Consider the following 20,348-nt stretch of genomic DNA (forward strand, 5'->3'; position numbering starts at 1 on the left):
GAGGAGTTTTTGGCAAACAGAACACAGCATGTTGTTATCAATGGAGAGACGTCTACAGACGTTAAAGTAACCTCTGGCGTGCCACAGGGGAGTGTTATGGGACCATTGCTTTTCACAATATATATAAATGACTTAGTAGATAGTGTCGGAAGTTCCATGCGGCTTTTCGCGGATGATGCTGTAGTATACAGAGAAGTTGCTGCATTAGAAAATTGTAGCGAAATACAGGAAGATCTGCAGCGGATAGGCACTTGGTGCAGGGAGTGGCAACTGACCCTTAACATAGACAAATGTAATGTATTGCGAATACATAGAAAGAAGGATCCTTTATTGTATGATTATATGATAGCGGAACAAACACTGGTAGCAGTTACTTCTGTAAAATATCTGGGAGTATGCGTACGGAACGATTTGAAGTGGAATGATCATATAAAACTAATTGTTGGTAAGGCGGGTACCAGGTTGAGATTCATTGGGAGAGTGCTTAGAAAATGTAGTCCATCAACAAAGGAGGTGGCTTACAAAACACTCGTTCGACCTATACTTGAGTATTGCTCATCAGTGTGGGATCCGTACCAGGTCGGGTTGACGGAGGAGATAGAGAAGATACAAAGAAGAGCGGCGCGTTTCGTCACTGGGTTATTTGGTAACCGTGATAGCGTTACGGAGATGTTTAATAAACTCAAGTGGCAGACTCTGCAAGAGAGGCGCTCTGCATCGCGGTGTAGCTTGCTCGCCAGGTTTCGAGAGGGTGCGTTTCTGGATGAGGTATCGAATATATTGCTTCCCCCTACTTATACTTCCCGAGGAGATCACGAATGTAAAATTAGAGAGATTAGAGCGCGCACGGAGGCTTTCAGACAGTCGTTCTTCCCGCGAACCATACGCGACTGGAACAGGAAAGGGAGGTAATGACAGTGGCACGTAAAGTGCCCTCCGCCACACACCGTTGGGTGGCTTGCGGAGTATCAATGTAGATGTAGATGTAGAAGCTGAAATACTAAACACCTTTTTCCAAAGCTGTTTCACAGAGGAACACCGCACTGCAGTTCCTCCTCTAAATCCTAGCACGAACAAAAAAATGGCTGACATCGAAATAATGTCCAAGGAATAGAAAAGCAACTGATATCACTCAACAGAGGAAAGTCCACTGGACCTGACGGAATACCAATTCGATTCTACACAGTGTATGTGAACGAACTTGCCCCCCCCTTCTAACAGCCGTGTACCGCAAGTCTCTAGAGGAATGGAAGGTTCCAAATGATTGGAAAAGAGCACAGGTAGTTCCCGTTTTCAAGAAGGGTCATCAAGCAGATGCGCGAAGCTATAGACCTATAATCTCCGACATCGATCTGTTGTAGACTTTTAGAATATGTTTTTTACTCGCGTATCATGTCATTTCCAGAAATCCAGAATCTACTCTGTAGGAAACAGCATGCATTCTGGAAACAGCGATCATGTGAGACACAACTCGCTTTATTTGTTCATGAGACCCAGAAAATATTAGATACAGGCTCCCAGGTAGATGCCATTTTCCTTGACTTCCGGAAGACGTTCGATACAGTTCCGCACTGTCGCCTGATATACAAAGTAAGAGCCTACGGAATATCGGACCACCTGTGTGGCTGGATTGAAGAGTTTTTAGCAAACAGAACACAGCATGTTGTTCTCAATGGAGAGACGTCTACAGACATTAAAGTAACCTCTGGCGTACCACAGGGGAGTGTTATGGGACCATTCCGTATCACAACATATATATAAATGACCTAATAGATAGTGTCGGAAGTTCGATGCGACTTTTTGCGGATGATGCTGTAGTATACAGAGAAGTTGCAGCATTGGAAAATTGCAGTGAAATGAAGGAAGATCTGCAGCAGATAGGCACTTGGTGCAGGTAGTGGCAACTGACCCTTAATATAGACAAATGTAATGTATTGCGAATACATAGAAAGAGGGATCCTTTATTGTATGATTATATGATAGCAGAACAAACACTGGTAGCAGTTACTTCTGTAAAATATCTGGGAGTATGCATGCGGAACGATTTGAAGTGGAATGATCATATAAAATTAATTGTTGGTACGGCCGATACCAGGTTGAGATTCATTGGTAGAGTCCTTAGAAAATGTAGTCCATCAACAAAGGAGGTGGCTTACAAAACACTCATTCGACCTATACTTGAGTATTGCTCATCAGTGTGGGATCCAAACCAGGTCAGGTTAACAGAGGATATAGAGAAGATCGAAAGAAGAGTGGCGCGTTTTGTCACAGGGTTATTTGTAAGCGTTACGGAGATGTTTAGCAAACTCAAGTGGCAGACTCTGCAAGAGAGGTGCTCTGCATCGCGGTGTAGCTTGCTGTCCAGGTTTTGAGAGGGTGCATTTCTGGATGAGGTATCTAATATATTGATTGCCCCTACTTATACCTCCCGAGGAGATAACGAATGCAAAATTAGAGAGATTCGAGCGCACATGGAGGCTTTCCGGCAGTCGTTCCTCCCGCAAACCATACGCGACTGGAACAGGAAAGAGAGATAATGACAGTGGCACGTAAAGTGCCCTCCGCCACACACCGTTGGGTGGCTTGCGGAGTATAAATGTAGATGTAGATCAATGGAGAAAAATGTGATTTACAAATATCTTACCAACAAGATGGCTACTCAAAGGAGTAGCAGAAAGTTCCTGGATCCAGACCTTATGGTAACAAAAATTTTAAAAACTGAATGCATTGGGCATGGTCAGAAAAGGTTAGTTACAGTCAACGAAACAAAACTGCTCATACATCGTAACAACATCTGGTTGTGTACAGCTCACACTAGTGGTAATGCAATACACACTGGCAATCATGGCAGCATCACATGTAATAAACTTTTAGGAGTTGATTTGTCCCCTCCTTACTGTAACATTTTTACCTTTACATCTTTTTGTTTTCTGTTCCTGTGTATAATTACTGCATATTATTTTATGTATACACTGTAACACTTATCTGGGTCAAATACCAAGATGCTTCTGCCTCAAATAAGGGCAAATCTGATTAGTTACAGGGCAGCTGAGTGGCAGCGTTTGAGGCTCTACAATTCTACTGAAATAATTAGGGATCGCGTCCTCCCCTCAACATATTGTTTTTACATTGTATTGTTGCTTGATGTGTTGCAACAAGTGTATCATGAATGTTACCGAGGTATGCCCAACATGACACCACTGTGCCACAGACAGTTATTTACTGTCACAATGTATCAGCACACACAGGCCACGAGAGAGGGAGAGCATCCTGGCACTCTTACAGTATGGCTGGTTTTAGTGCTTGTGAAATGGTAGGCAGGTGTTGTGTTCGACCTTACTGTTCCCAGAAATGGATAAAGCAGTGGTGTGAACAGAGGTTATGTGCTGGCTATGACGAGTAGGCTTACAAAGGGTGTCAATGCCCCAGCTAGTTTCCTTACCCTAGCCAGATGGCAGTATGGCGTTGCTGCGGCCGGCCAGCCGGCTGAACTGATGTGTTGGCGTGTATGCCGTGTAAGGGAATCCTGCTAGTTTTGATTACCTTCTGACCAGGGTCCTTGCTCAACGCTTGTCTTTAAATATGCCGCTAACTGATTAGCATATGTTGTTGCTATTTTAAATTAATCATTGCTCAATAGCCCAACACAGTTTGTCGACTGTCAGAAGCCGTATATGTGTTATTTATTCCTTTATTCTAGTCAATCTATAAGCATGCTGTTCACAATTTGTTACTCTAGGTAGCCATTAAGTTGCCATTTTTGGGGCATTTAGATGGAGTGCAGCTCCTTTGAGTATAGATTTGTTAATTTCCAATTTATTGTTTTTTATTACTATTGAGCTGTACTTAATGTCGTATTGTAAAGAAAGGAACTTATTGGAGGTTAACTGTCGCCATAAGGTGTTGTGGATGGTGCACTTTCCTGTAATTCATTTTAATGTACTACTTAATGTGTAAACTTGCTAATTATTTTCTCTTTACATGGAGTGTGCCTGCCTTGATGTTATAAGTGACTGTTTGATAACCAGCTCTTTAATGCACCTACACGCATATTCATATTTATGGGAGTGTGTGCCCCTGCTGAACTTTAATGAAAGTGTGGAAAACTGAATCAGGTGTTTATTATTGTTCTCGTGCTATTATCTGTCAAGCGTAACATGTAACATTTTCTTAGTCCGTTATCAAATGTTACAATAAATGCAAATTGCAATGAAGCGATGCGCTATTTCAGTTTTTCCCATGATTTCCTATCTCCGCATTGGTTAATCTAAACTCATAATATTTAATTGTATTGGAGGGAGGTGTGTATGTGTCCCAACCTGCATGGAACATACCTTTTCAAACACTGTCCAACTCAAGAATGAGAATTTCCCTGAATGCTTGCAACCCATTACAGTTGCTTATGGAATGCTGGCCTTAGAGCCCATAGGGCTACTAATAACAAGGTCCTCTTTGATGATCACAAAATAATATGCTTGCCTTCACTGAGTTGACTGCAGACTGATTTGCACCACATCGTCTTGCGGTGGAAACCTAGCCACAGTTATGCTGCCCAGTTTGTAGGACAATTATTTACAACTAGGATGGTGAAACTAACGGACTACTGTAGATTATCATATGTAAGTGTACACTACATCAGTTTCCCTAGTAGCATTGCCCAGTTAAGGTCATACCCGCATTACCTGTATGGTAGGTGTGTGGCATACCAATTGGACTTTACCCAATAATGATCACTTACTTTATGCATGCAAACGGTGTCTTACTACATTCCCCAAGAAATTGAAACTGTTGAACTGTCTAGAAACTGAGTGAGGATATATAAAGAGCTGGGTAAGCAACAGAACTTTTTTTGTACTACATAGTTATCCTCCTGTCTTATTTAAAAATAAACTGTATTTACAGCAAAACAAAAATTATCAGTGTTTACAAATAAACATTTTTCATATAATATCTGATATTATATGAAAAATGTTTATTTGTAAAGTGAAAAAGAGGGATGTTTTAGGAAAAATAAACCAATACAGAAGTTATCATATGGCACTAGAAAACAACTTCCTCAGATAAAATAAATAAAAAATTTAACGTTATTTCAATATTCCATCGAATTTATGTAAAACATTTTTCTATTATTCATAAACCACTTTCACATTTATCAATATTACGAGAAAACTTTTGATTTTGTTCATGCTTAATGTTCTATTGACTACAAAGCAACAATAATAATTACATTTTTTTTATGTTTGTGCATGTAAACTTAACTTACATCAAAAGTAATTGCTTTTGTTACACAAAGGGCGTAAGTTACACGATAAACTAATTTTTAATACTTATAAAATGCAATTTATATTCTGCAAAGATAAAATACACAATGGACTAACAAAAACACACAATGTACTAACACTGAATAATATGCGGTTCTAATTATGTGCAAAACAAAGAAACAAAGAGAAGTTGTTGGCTCCCAATTCCTCTCTTACATGTTCATTTATGTTTTTTCTCTACCAATGCTACCGGTAATCCTATCATTTACATATTGTACCTAAACTACCAAACTGGTGTTTTCATAGAGCACAACTCTATAGCGAATGAAAGTAATTTGTTAAGAATATAATCACATGATTATTGTTGAAACAGCTACTCAAATCAGATGTTACAGCCCTACAAGCACATACCGGGTGATCAAAAAGTCAGTATACATTTGAAAACTTAATAAACGACGGAAAAATGTAGATAGAGAAGTAAAAATTGACACACATGCTTGGAATGACATGGGGTTTTATTAGAACCAAATAAAAAACAAAGTTCACAGAATGTCCGACAGATGGCGCTGGACAGGAAAACGTCAGTGACTGTGCATGACAATCGTGTATAAAAGGAGCTGTAATGGGAGAGAGAATCAGATGCACCAGCAGTCACATCATGTTGACATTACCTGAAAAGGCGCTTTTAGTGAAGCTGTATTATCAGAATGGGGAATGTGCTAGTTCAACGTTACGATCCTATCGCCATAGGAAGGGGATTCAAACGGGTAAAGGTCCGTTGACAAATGCAGCTGTGGCGAGAATGATTTAGAAGTTCGAAGCCACGGGTTGTTTAGACGATAGACCCCGTAGTGGCCGACCGAGCACAAGGCGTAATGCTGCTGAGACAGTTCAGGAAGAAATGGAGACTGTAGCACGTTTGTCTATGCACGGGGAAGTCAGCGCTCATGCAGTCGCACCGGCATTCCATGCACTACTGTATGGTTGGCACTTAGGCGTACCCTCCGATGTTATCCGTACAAAATCCACCGGCATCATGAATTGTTACCTGGCGATTTAGTGAAGCGGAGGGCATTTGCGGTGTGGGCGTTTCAAAAGATGGCGATTGGTTGAGTAACGTGTTGTGGACCGACGAAGCTCATTTCACGTTCCGAGGGTCTGTCAACGCACACAACTGCAGGATTTGGGCTACCAAAAATCCTAGAACTGTTGTGGAAACTCCACTGCACGACGAGAAAGTCACAGTATGCGTTGGATTTACGACATCTACCATTATCGGGCCTTTTTTCTCCCAGGAAACGCATGATTCTGGTTTTGTAGTTACAAACTGCTACCGTGACGGGTGAGAGGTATGCCGATATGTTACAGAATCACATCATCCCCAGCCTGGCTGATAAACACCTGCTGGAACGTATGATGCTTATGCAGGATGGCACTCCACCCCATGTTGCTAGATGCGTGAAAGATCTCTTGCGCGTGTCGTTAGTTCTGCTTTTTTCCTTGGCAAATATGGGATAGATGTTACTCAACATCGGGTGGTTCACTAGAGTAATTGCCCAAACAGAGGGGAGAAGCATAGTAATCCTGGCTCAACTACAGATGATCGAGATTTCACTCCAGTTACTCTACATGCTATCTAAGTGTCGCCAAGCCTTTGGCTATTACAACAACACACAGCATTTGCACCTTGACACACAGAAATTCTTGTTTAATAATTTCAGCCACCATCAGCATCACAGGCAAGATTTAAAGTTGGTTAGTCTCTTTTCTCATACTCTGTCTAATCTCTTCATGATGGATAAGGATGACAATCCTTGCGTTTCCCACCCCTTCAGTTTCGGTACTGAAATGTGTACCAGACCCTCATATGTTCCAACAGTCACATTACAAATAAAGCGTGGGGGCCTGTTGTTGAGTCTTATTGGTTCCAGTTAAAAGGTTGTATTTCAAAGTCTCTTCATGTATTTCATATCCTAGTAACACTCTCTGGACTCTTCAGTACATTAATCGGGGTCACTTTCAAATCAGCCATCATCTCTTAATAACCAAAGGTATGGCCTGAGAATGTGTTTAGTACTCACCAGTAGACCGAACTACCCACAGAGAGCACTTACTTTCATAATTGTCAGCTCACATGGTGCTCTCAAAGCAGCTGTTAACAAACAAATTCAGAGAGAGCTTAGCATATCTAAACAAAAACTAATGTAAGTGGAATTTGGAAGGTGCTCCAGACATTGCTACTAATGGCATTGTTCAAAAGCCATCCAAACCACCAATGACCAGCTCATGCTGAGGTAGGAGTTTTATGTATGTTTCTAACATTGTCACGATCTAGGTAGTTCAAAAGCACTGAACTCTGTAAAATAACTTTTGTTGACACACCAAATGACAGGCACTATAGTATGACAGTAACTTATGGTTATAGAGGACTATTGGCAATTACTAGCCTCTGCTGGGGAACCCCAGATTTGGTAGGCCCATACCATGCCATTCCTACACCACACCCCTATGAGCATCTCACAGCATTAACACTACTATAATCTACCACACAAAAACGATTCTGCCAGCATTGTAGATTAAGTGTAAAACTAAACTTTTCTGTAAATGGAATATGCTCTAATTATTTATAGCTACATCGCACAACTTTGCCTTTCTCATGGCGAATGAAAATATTAAGCCCACCAAAAGTGATATATGCAGTGAAGTATATAGCATATAAGCAAAACTAAATGTGTATAATGAAACTGTCCTCTGTTAGAAAATCATGTATAAGAGTCAGGCAGGGTAATATGAAACGATTTTTAAAAATTTTGGACTGATTTGAAGTAATTACTAGCCAGCCAAATTTAAAAAAGTCCTTTTTGTAATTTTAAGACATAACAGGCCTTAAATAAAAACTCTGATCTTTGATTCATTAATCTTTTGATTCTGACTGAAATAATAAAAAAATTACATTTACCACATTATGTCAGGGGTTAATGGAAATGGCAATCTCAAAGCTTGGACTAGGTATGGATTTGCTAACAGCGAAACTGTAATCTAACACTGTTCTACAACATAGTAAAATTATCCTGAATGACTGCAGGTGTTTACAATTACCCCAACCAACATGTAGATCACAGAATGGACCCTTTTCAAAATAATTTAGTAAAAACTCCAAAATAAGCAATTCTTGGGAGGAATTTATCATTAAAACTGAGGTAGTAGGTAACATACTCCTCACCAATACACAAACAGAACATGTGAACAAAAAATATATCAGTAGCCCCCATTTGGTTTTAACAGAATCAAACACACACACACACACACACACACACACACACACACACACACACACACACACACACAAAAACAATCTCACACAAAAAACAAACACTCCCACACACAAACACTCCCACACACAAAAAACAAACAACCCCACACACAAAAAACAAACACTCCCCCCCCCCCCCCACACACACACACACAAAAACAAACAATCCCACACACAAAAACAAACAATCCCACACACAATCACAGAAATCAATTTTTTAACTTTCATTTAAAAACTGAAGTGTTTAAAATATCCACAACAGTTTTTAGGCTGAAGTGATGTTCAGTAACTGTGTTGTAAAGAACTCTACAGGCAATGCTTTTCTATCATCTCTCGCAATGATTTGTATACGTATAAATTACTGAGTTCATCCGCGGTCCGAAGGGCACATTAAAATTTCAGTCCCTGTTCAACTAATGCGTTAAGTTAGTTTGAAGGCGAGAGGAAGGCATGGGTATCCCATAACTAACAGGCCTGTGCTTAGTAAAGTACTAGAGGTTTCCATGCCAACCTTTGGGTAGAGGACAGCTTTACATTGAAGTAGTAGTACATTCAAAAATGAATCTGGAATTTTAGTTCAAGTTTCACTTTCTTTTGATGCTTCAATGGTGTTTAATAATGTTTGGATTGATGGAGAACTACTTCACATAACACGAGATGGAGTTTCAACTAGGTATGACAAGAACAGAAATGGACCCTGCACTGAACCTTGGCACATTCAAGAAATTGTGTGTACCCAGTAAGAACAAGCTTATTTAATGCAAACGCTGAAACTGCCCAACTATCTGCAGCCTGATAGTAGCTAAGAAGAGGGGTAAAACAATTATTAATAATACTCTCAATGGTGTACAATGGGTCTTTCTCCAACAGTAAGTTATCAGCCTCACAACATAGAAAAATCACATTCATAATATTTTGCAATATATTAGTAGTCAATGACCAGAAAAAAGTAAAGTTGCAACAGAGATTCATAACTTATAAAGTGACCACAAGTAAAGCAAAAAGAAAAAGTATCTGTAAGAAACAGAAACATCCACACAACCCTAAAATATTGCAAGTTTTGATCACCTACTCCAAATTATGCATGAAAATTAACAACTAAATGCTCAACACTTGTAAAATTTCTTGTTTGTCCAGTTTACTGGCTTGTTTTGCTCCAAAATATGACCGTTAACAAACACAATTATAATTTGCATAAACATATTACATTACCAGTGCCAGGTGAAGTTTTCTGTGGAAGTTCCAATAAACATCTTACCAAGATCATAAACACTGACTTTTGAAGGCTAATTTGTGTAAACACCCCCCCCCCTCCCCCACCCATAAAAGTTCTAGACAAGCTTTTCTAAGACTACCTCCAGCTGACTGACTAAGCCTATGATGACTCAAACAGCTTTTTTTCTAGATCTGTTAATTCAATTTTGGAATCCCGTTTATAGAGAAGAATCAGTAACATGAGTTTTGCGAATAAATTACATTTTGTTAGTATTCTAAAAATTAATATTTGACATCTGTCTGAAGAATACACAAGCTACTTTATGTTAGCTGCATATTCTAAGGATACAACTGAAACAGATATCAAACATCCATATAAGTCATTAATTAAGACACACCCAACAAAATGTAATTCTCGCCAAAACGCTCATCTGACCACTGCTAGAGTTATTGTCTGGGAACTCTACCATGGAAGATTACAGTTAAACGTATCATCGACTGCACAGTCATTAGGTTGGATAGGACTGATGGGGTTAAAGAGACCAGACTACGGGGTGGTGAGTCCCTCCATCCTATATGCACCAAGCCATGAATAGCCCTCAAGGAATCAATAAAACAAGAGATAAAAGCATGTAGAAGTGAGAGAGGGGTAAGGAGGGGAAGGTGGGTGAGTTGTTCCAACCAGGAAGCAGCCAAAAGACCCCAGGGCATGCTAAGCAACTGAAGATGTACCCTCTGCATCCAACCTGTTTCTCCTCCCCCTCTGTTGCTGCAAGGAAACTAGCTACTTGGGCAAGTTCATGAAATCTTAGGAAAGAGAACAATGATGACAAAGCAATAAACAAACAACAGATATAAAACAATAACAGGATTTAAAAAGTTGTGAAGGGCAGAAGCCAGACCAGACCACTAAGCAAGGGCAGCTTGCACTTTTCGTGGCTTATTTACAATGTATGTACATAATATGCAACCCACTGGGTTGAAGTGGGTAACAGGGCACCTCGCCCATCTCTCAAGTGGGAGAGGAGGCTAATGCAGCCTACCTGAGAGAGAGAGAAGAGTATAAACCACTTTCACAGGTAAAACGGAAAACGAGATCAGCCGCTTTGGTGTTATCCAGGAGCACCAGAGGCAGTGTGTCAGTAACTATAAGGTTTCGCCATAAGATGGCCAAATTCAAGTAGTCTAGTAAGATGTGGGCCACCATCAGACAAGCACCACACCAAAAGTGGGGACAATAATTACAGATGAAGCACAAACTCAGATTGGAGGGGAAAAGGAATTGGGCATGCCCTTTTTTAATGAGAGCATCCCAGCATTGGCCTGGAGTGATTTTGGGAGATCACAGAGAACCTCAATCCAGAAGGCCAGAAAGGGATCTCAACTGTCACCCTCGCGAATAAGAGTCCAGTGAGCTAACCACAGCACCACCTTGCTCGGTGGTCTTTACTGAAATGGATCAATAGGACCTATGCATAAGTATTTGAGAAAAGTGGTATGATTTGTCACACACTTCTCTGAGCATAAATGGTACAAATGGAAATGAGCATACGGCATCGTGGGCCGGGAGGCCCTCATTCGGGAAAGTTCGGCCGCCGAGGGCAAGTACTTATTGCATTGACGGCACATTGGGTGACTTGTGCGTAGGCGATGGGGATGAAATGATTATGAGGCCAACACAATACCCAGTCCCCAAGTCAAGAAAATCTCCTGCCCCAGCTGGGAATCGAACCCGGGTCCCTTGGCGTGGCATTCCGCCACACTGACCACTCAGCTAACGGGGTTGGGCAGCATACATGGTGCAGCACATAAAAACATATTCAACCTCTGGACAGTTATACACTAGCAGCCCCTACTGCAAATGTTCAAGTTTTTCCCTGTCATGTTTTCTGAGACTCAGGCAATTTAAATAATGCATTTCAGTAAGGTATCTTCCCCAGATTGAGAATGGTCATTCCAGCACTTAACGAGAAATCTTACTGCAACTACCATACATTTCACTTCCGAAGTGACCATTCTGTCATTCATTATCATAATTTGTGATGACTACTGCCATACCAGTAAAATTTAGACAGTCAGATGTACCAAAACTGCCAAAATTTATCATCTATAACCTGCTTCACCAAAAGCTAGTGCTCCATAGGTACAGTTTCAAGAGACTCTACTGTCACATTGAAGCCTCTGGGATGTCACTACCTTGACCCAGACTACATACAGGTGGAAGTAGAGGGCTAAATGTACCACAGCACAATTGCTAAAACTATGGGATACACACATCAGTGGTAGTTATGTAGCAGATCCCTTACATTTTTCATGGCTTGTATACAATGTATGTACATAATACGCATCCAATACTTGGCCATTATGTAAAATGGGTTTTCCGAATTTACCTAGTTATTTTAGTTTTCATGGCGAAGTGTGTTAAATATAACAAGATATATAAATTAGATTATGATACAGATCAACGTGCTGCCACACCCTATATTCTTCATTCACATTTACTGGTTTCCCCAACTCAAATTATAGCCGTCCAACAACCCAACTTAAGATCCCGTGCTACACTACAGATCAATCTTTCACTACAACAAAAGAAAAACTTTTACAAATGAAATCATACACAAAATAAATAAAATCTTAGTTATTTGGATGTTTTGTACATCATAATTTTAACCTCTTGCTATGATATGAAAAGAGTCAGTTTTACGATTGTAGATCCTCTCAGCGAGAAACGTGGGAAGATGCTAACCATTTAAATTACTTCTTCAGGGTGGTTGTGTTTTACTACATACATACCAGTGAGCTACATTATGTTTAATGTGTTTACCCCAATGTCCTCACACAAACAATTTACAGTAAGTATCACACAAAAGCACCCAGCGCATGAAAAATAATGATTTCTAATGCAAATTTTAGTGCCAAAGTTGAAAACATGATCTGGAGGAAATCGCCTGCCCATAATTAATCGAAAATGAAGCATTAACTTAAGTCTCCCAGAAGAAAATTCACAGCCAACACACATTCTTGAGGAAAATAACAAACAAAATTATGTTTAAAAGGACTAAATGAAACTATAAATTAGACAGTTTGAAATAATATAATTAGCTTTTCAGTTTCAAACCCATTCAGACTCTACTTACAATGGGCTAGTAATGTTTATTCTAAATATAGGCACAAACAGCACACGCTGATGCTAAACAAACATCAGCACATTTAAAAACACAAAAGTTGAGGACACTGCTGCATTAACAATCAATGTCCATTGGAAATGAGCCCTAATTACAGGTGAGGACAATGTGCTTACTTCACACGGTTATGACAAACTCTTGTAAAAACTAGTGACATGCAACGAAAGAATTGAAAATCAGACTTGATGAATCATGTTGTATTAGACTGAACAAATACAAAGGTGCCAAGACATAGCATTCAATAGATCCAGTCACAAATGACTGCAACCCAGTAATAATTTGAAAATTATTGACAAAGAATTACAATCCCAGAATTTTAACCAGATCTGTACTTGAGCTCAAATTTAAACATGTTCCAATGATGTATTTTAAATATGGGTTTCTAAAATTAATGAAGTTATTTAAGAACACAATAATTACCCCCTAATATGGGCCAAATCCCCCTAAATATAACCTTTACACCAAACACACTTTAAAGCAAAATTCCCACTGTAAAACACTAGACACCCATTACAAAAATGGTGAGGAGATGTCCATGAAGATGCAGGCATCTGTGTACTATGTAACTGTCCACAACAAACAAAAAAGTCCTTACGCTATTTAAACGATTTTTTTACACCTTCTAGCACAGTTAAACACTTACATTGCAACTCGATGGAAGTTCATTCACAGTGCACAGGAGTATGTTATACAGTACACAATTCTGTTAACATAAAGATACTTTTTTTGTGGTGTATCACTGTGGAAGTCACTGAAAATGAGGGCGCGAATGTGATCGTTTGGAAGGTGGGGGTGGTATGGGGGGGGGGGGGGGGGGGTTGGGCTAGATTTCAGGGAATGGTGTATTTTTAATATTTTGGTACACGAATGGCAATTCGTAAATATCCATAAAAAATTGTCAGATCCGAAATTGTTAAAAACCTGTGTGATCCTGACTTCTAAAGCGTTTTCTTGAAAGGAAAACACCTGAATACACCATATTCTTACTTTTCCCTGAGAGCTAGGGAGGGGTGCGCTCACCCCTCCGCTTTGCCTAGAAGTATGGGGGCCCCTGGTCGAATAGTTTTCGGGCTGTATACTTCACTTCTTTTCTGATGCATCAACGTTACAGGTGTGCTTGTTTATTTCTAACACTATAAAACATTAATCTGTATATTTGAATGCCACTATGCGCCGTAATTATTAAACTAATGTTTGAGCTGAGACTACGTTCGTATACCTAAATTGCTCACAAAAATTTCAGTGTATGCGCCACATATAATACGAGTTTTCACACACAGTAATAGTGTCTCGATATACATAATAGCCCTGGATTATTATCCCACTGTGTTAACGGATTTAAATCCCTCACACGGGCTTATTTTCACCATTTAACCATGAGAAACAACAATATGAGACACATTAACGCACCTGAAATTTACCATTATCATTTTAAATTAAAATAAAATGGACACGCAAAATAAGATTTTTTTTTCTTATTGACTTTCACCAATTGCCTGCTGTTGTTGACGTAACAACCGTTCTGTTACCAAATGTATACAGTTTACAAAACTTAATGTCTGAATAATCTTAGTAGTCTCAAGTTTCTTTAATTCACGAAAAACGATAACATCAGTTTCACTTCGCTCGTATATTGCGAAATAGGTTGTCATGTGAGTCGTGACATTATACATTTCTTCAAACTGTATAAATTACACTTACCTAAAAAGTTTTGCACTTCTTCACAGCCTGCTTCTCTCACACCACCACACAATACCCACTTCGCACCGATGCAAACAACTGCTCCTTAAAGTATCAAACATCACAATTCAAAACCCTCTAACATTACATCTTTGGATACTCAAAGACTTTCACTTTCACAGTAAATATTACAAATGAGCCCAATGTCGATAAGTTTACTTGCACCAGTCTAGGTGTGACTTTCTCGAGCTTATAGAACACAATTTGTCGCGTTATTATGGCACAGCCTTTGTTTTTGTTTGTTATTCTAAATGGAATACTTTTTTCTGTGTATTAGAAAGAGCCTTCGAAGAGGACTTCAACGATGTAACATTTGTGGAAAATGATCGAATAGGAACAAGATAACAGCGTCGCTGTCCTACTATAAACGAAAAAGATCCTATAAATGCCTGCTGTACTGGTCCTAATGTAAGGAAGTACGTAACTCATATATGAATGGTACATTTATTAGTGAAACTGTCATTTGAATTGTTCAAAATGTTCACCTTGATACATGCTCTTAGGTTGTTCTGGACAGAGGATGCTACGTATTGAACTTCAATTGCAAATCACGAATTATTGTACCATGGGCCAGTGTTTTATGAGATTTCATATCGTCCATAGATGTCGGTAATTCCTTGTAGACTTCGTGTTTCAGTTTTCCCCAAATATGAAAGTCTAGAGCCTGCTGGACATACAGAGCATTTTTTGTTTCCCGTTACAGGCCTTTTTTTGTTTCCCGAATGACTGAACCATCGATCCTGAAAAGATCTGTTAAGGAGTTCTATAACAGTTACATTACAGTAGTCGTATTTCATGGATTCCATGGAGAGTGATCGCTAGGGAGTAGAAAGAAATCAAGGATGTACATTTATAATGGGAGATTATAAAGTTTTTAAGATAATGCGGCAGCGTTTATGTGACGTTGCGCGACTCCAATGTGGGGTTACAGTGTCTCTCTCCTAAGAGACATCAGGCATACTTTGTCCGATGTCTTTGCACATATTTGCGGTTACTTTTTGCATTGTGTAGCTGGTGTCAGCCCAAACAAATCCTGCTCACTAAGTCTTTCATACAACGCTCATTATCGACGGAAAGCGACGATTTTTCTCTTGCAAACAGAATTATTGTTAAAGCGGAATTTTAAGTGCCCATTCGATAGAGCGGCCTACAGGTTAGTCTTGTGCGACATTCGTTTTGTCGATATGTATTTACAGGGACGGTAAAACTAGAAATATATCCAATACCCCAGCAGTGACAGCATCGCCCTGGACCGTACTGACTGCCACCGCCAAGCATGCAGCACTACTAAGTCGCTGCTGGATTGCAGTTTATTCTTCGAGTTTTAATGCCACTGTTAACACATATCGATAAAATGAATATCGGACTAGACTATTTTCCGACTGCTCTGTCAATCTGACACACAAAATCCCCATTTAAAAGTAATTTGTTTGTAATGGGGAAAACCGACGCTTTCAATTGACAATGGGCGTCACATGGAAGATATGATGAGCAGGAACTGTTTTGGCAGACTACAGGTACTCAATGCAAAAAGAAATTGAAACTATCTGCCGAAACACCAGAGAAAAATGTGCCTGATGGCTCTTAGGGGAGATACCCAGTATAAGCAACGAAATATAGGTAAAAGATTAGTGTAGCATTCCTGTCTTTCCGACCTGCATGTGGTAAATGTGAGAATCTGAACTATGGTGACAATATTACCAAATATGCCCAAACAGAACCAATGTGCTGTTATTCTTTTCTTGGGTGTCGAAGCACAGACACCACCATCAGAGGATGAAGAACGTGTATGGGGCAGCAAATATATCGAAAACCAATTTGTAGAATGGTGCGACGAGCTGTGCTGCTGGCTCATGATAATGCATGTCCCCATATCGCATATGTCATAGTGCGTAAGTTAAGCCAACTGAAGTGGGAGACACTCAAGCACTCGCCCTATGGTCTTGATCTCTCTCCTTAGTGATTATCACACCACTGGTCCCTTAAAAAAGGCCTCGAGAGGTCAACAATTCCTGTTGAACAAGGATGTGTAACAGGACATAATGTTTTAACAAACAGATATCCTCAACCTGGTGTGTCAGTGGGATGATTATCCCAATGCTCACAGGGGTTTTTGCCTGATTGGCATACTGATAATGGACTGTATACCCTTGAAATTGAACCTTTTTGATTGGCCCTTGTAATTTATTCTACGAGCAAAACAGTGGAATGATAGTAAATTACGAAGACACTCTTCAATGTAGTAGAAGCAGTTGTCCAATAGAATGTTCTTTAATTCAGTCATAAACTCCAGTAAATTATGACGTGATATTTAATTTGCTCTGGTAGGTTTTTGAAAGCATATTTACCCATCTATCTGACTCCTTTCTGTAATAATGTTAACCTCTCAAGATCTTTGTAGATATTGTTTTTGCTCCTAGTGTTATATTCACATTTCTCACTATTTTTTGCAAAAAAGAGAAATATGGATAACAACAAACGACAGTAGTGAATATCTGTATTGTGAAGTAGTTGTCAACATACTCAGCTTTTTGAACAGCTCTGAACAGGAGACTCTTCAATTAATACCAGATATAATTTTCATAACACATTTCTGCATTCTGAAAATACTATTCGTGTAAATTGAATTTCCGAAGCAAGTGATTCATGAACTCATTGGTAAATGGAATTATACAGAATAAGTTAGTTTCTTCATTTTCAAATCATAGATATGAGTAATCATGTGTACTATAAACATGGCTGAACAAAAGTGTTTAATTAATTCTAGGCAGTTGATTGTCAACTGAGGTTGTGATCTATCTGTAGTCTCAACAACTTAATACTTTGTACTTCTTGTATTTCATTGCTTGAGGAACTTACAGCTTATGGAATCCTGGAAGAACTACTGAATTGTTTGAATTTTGCCTTGTCAAAGTTCCATGATAATCCAAGAGCCATTTGTTGATTGTAATGTTATGCATATGTAGACAAACTAATTGGCCGTCCAGTATTGGTACAAGGTAAAATGAAATTGTTGTATAGCTGAATGCTAGCAGGGTCAGGTCTCATGGGTGCAGTGGCAGGTCCGGCTAGGTGACTGGTAGACGTGATTCCAGGTACAACAATGAGCAGTGTCACTCGAATTGAGTAAATCCCAAGGCTGGAAATTTGGACGGCTGTTGCTCGCATGGCTTTTGTGCAGGAGGTGCACCAAAAATGGTGGTGTCTCAAACAAGCTGAAAGATGGCTTTTTGCAGTTTTTTGAGAATCTATAATAATTTAAACTCTGAATACATTGGTGACCTCTGAAAAAAGAGGTGCATCGAATCTCACACCAAAATTTCAATATCTTTTAAACTGCAGAGCTAATGATATTTCATATCATAGCATTGCAAGATAGCTATCATCCCAGAAAGCCACTCGTCTACAATCTGTTTTGTGTTGTTGTGTTATGGCGTCTTTTACATCGTCATTACTATTTAAATGTTTGTCAGAATATCATAGTCTCCACAATTACATAGCATATGAATGCAGCACGAATACCCCATTTCTTGACATACTTGTATAGTTATTTAATTAACAGTTTACTACTTTTCTAGCAACTTTATTTAAATGTTGATTGCAAGTATGATTTTCAAAGTGCTCAGCCCCATTTGTTAGTAGACATCACAATTGGAAAGAGAACCAAAAGACACTTCTGTCAAGAAGGCATAAATAATACACTCCTGGAAATTGAAATAAGAACACCGTGAATTCATTGTCCCAGGAAGGGGAAACTTTATTGACACATTCCTGGGGTCAGATACATCACATGATCACACTGACAGAACCACAGGCACATAGACACAGGCAACAGAGCATGCACAATGTCGGCTCTAGTACAGTGTATATCCACCTTTCGCAGCAATGCAGGCTGCTATTCTCCCATGGAGACGATCGTAGAGATGCTGGATGTAGTCCTGTGGAACGGCTTGCCAAGCCATTTCCACCTGGCGCCTCAGTTGGACCAGCGTTCGTGCTGGACGTAAAGACCGCGTGAGACGACGCTTCATCCAGTCCCAAACATGCTCAATGGGGGACAGATCCGGAGATCTTGCTGGCCAGGGTAGCTGACTTACACCTTCTAGAGCACGTTGGGTGGCACGGGATACATGCGGACGTGCATTGTCCTGTTGGAACAGCAAGTTCCCTTGCCGGTCTAGGAATGGTAGAATGATGGGTTCGATGACGGTTTGGATGTACCGTGCACTATTCAGTGTCCCTTTGACGATCACCAGTGGTGTACGGCCAGTGTAGGAGATCGCTCCCCACACCATGATGCCGGGTGTTGGCCCTGTGTGCCTCGGTCGTATGCAGTCCTGATTGTGGCGCTCACCTGCACGGCGCCAAACACGCATACGACCATCATTGGCACCAAGGCAGAAGCGACTCTCATCGCTGAAGACGACACGTCTCCATTCGTCCCTCCATTCACGCCTGTCGCGACACCACTGGAGGCGGGCTGCACGATGTTGGGGCGTGAGCGGAAGACGGCCTAACGGTGTGCGGGACCGTAGCCCAGCTTCATGGAGACGGTTGCGAATGGTCCTCGCCGATACCCCAGGAGCAACAGTGTCCCTAATTTGCTGGGAAGTGGCGGTGCGGTCCCCTACGGCACTGTGTAGGATCCTACGGTCTTGGCGTGCATCCGTGCGTCGCTGCGGTCCGGTCCCAGGTCGACGGGCACGTGCACCTTTCGCCGACCACTGGCGACAACATCGATGTATTGTGGAGACCTCACGCCCCACGTGTTGAGCAATTCGGCGGTACGTCCACCCGGCCTCCCGCATGCCCTGCTCAAAGTCCGTCAACTGCACATACGGTTCACGTCCACGCTGTCGCGGCATGCTACCAGTGTTAAAGACTGCGATGGAGCTCCGTATGCCACGGCAAACTGGCTGACACTGACGGCGGCGGTGCACAAATGCTGCGCAGCTAGCGCCATTCGACGGCCAACACCGCGGTTCCTGGTGTGTCCGCTGTGCCGTGCGTGTGATCATTGCTTGTACAGCCCTCTCGCAGTGTCCGGAGCAAGTATGGTGGATCTGACACACCGGTGTCAATGTGTTCTTTTTTCCATTTCCAGGAGTGTATTTTAAACAATGTTTAATGACAGATGACTGTCATTTAATGTGAGTGCACTTGCACAAGTATACTAGCTTATATATTTATGAACATGCCTTTAACTGTAATTGTTGAGAATAATCTGCATTTGACTAAATATTTATAACAATTATTTATTTAAATATTGTTTTAATAAACTTGTTTAGTCTGGAAAGTACTCAAGCTGACCAAATCATGTCTGTAGAACTAAACAACGGTGTATTTTTGGTGGGAACAGCCTTCAGCCAATGTAAAAGCAGACATTGGGAGAACAATATGGGAGTCAAGTGGAGACCGTTACTTCTCGAATGAAGAGCTCAAGGGAGCCGTTCTGGACACTTCAATCTTCATTCCGGAAGAAGGCAGACCCGTATGCGGTATCACATAATGTTTGATCAAGTGGGTGATTCTGGGCAGTGAACGGCCGATGCTTTTGAAGGGACTTTATATTAAGAGAGATCTGAATGTGTCCCAGAGTAGGACTCTACAGAACTGTGGATAGACAGAGTTCGA

The 20,348-nt window shown here is 40.5% G+C and overlaps 1 protein-coding gene across 1 annotated transcript in view; it reads right to left on the reverse strand.

Moving 5' to 3' along the window:
* LOC124721744 (probable E3 ubiquitin-protein ligase makorin-1) overlaps nucleotides 1–14,799 on the reverse strand; it is a 122,934-nt gene extending 108,135 nt beyond the window's left edge. Inside the window, exon 1 of the mRNA XM_047246847.1 lies at nucleotides 14,676–14,799. The gene's annotated coding sequence lies outside the window, so the exon portion shown is untranslated. The remainder of the gene's footprint in view (nucleotides 1–14,675) is intronic.
* Between the last annotated feature and the right edge of the window lie 5,549 nt (nucleotides 14,800–20,348).

The sequence above is a fragment of the Schistocerca piceifrons genome, chromosome X (genome assembly GCF_021461385.2).
Source record: "Schistocerca piceifrons isolate TAMUIC-IGC-003096 chromosome X, iqSchPice1.1, whole genome shotgun sequence".
Lineage (NCBI taxonomy): Eukaryota > Metazoa > Arthropoda > Insecta > Orthoptera > Acrididae > Schistocerca > Schistocerca piceifrons.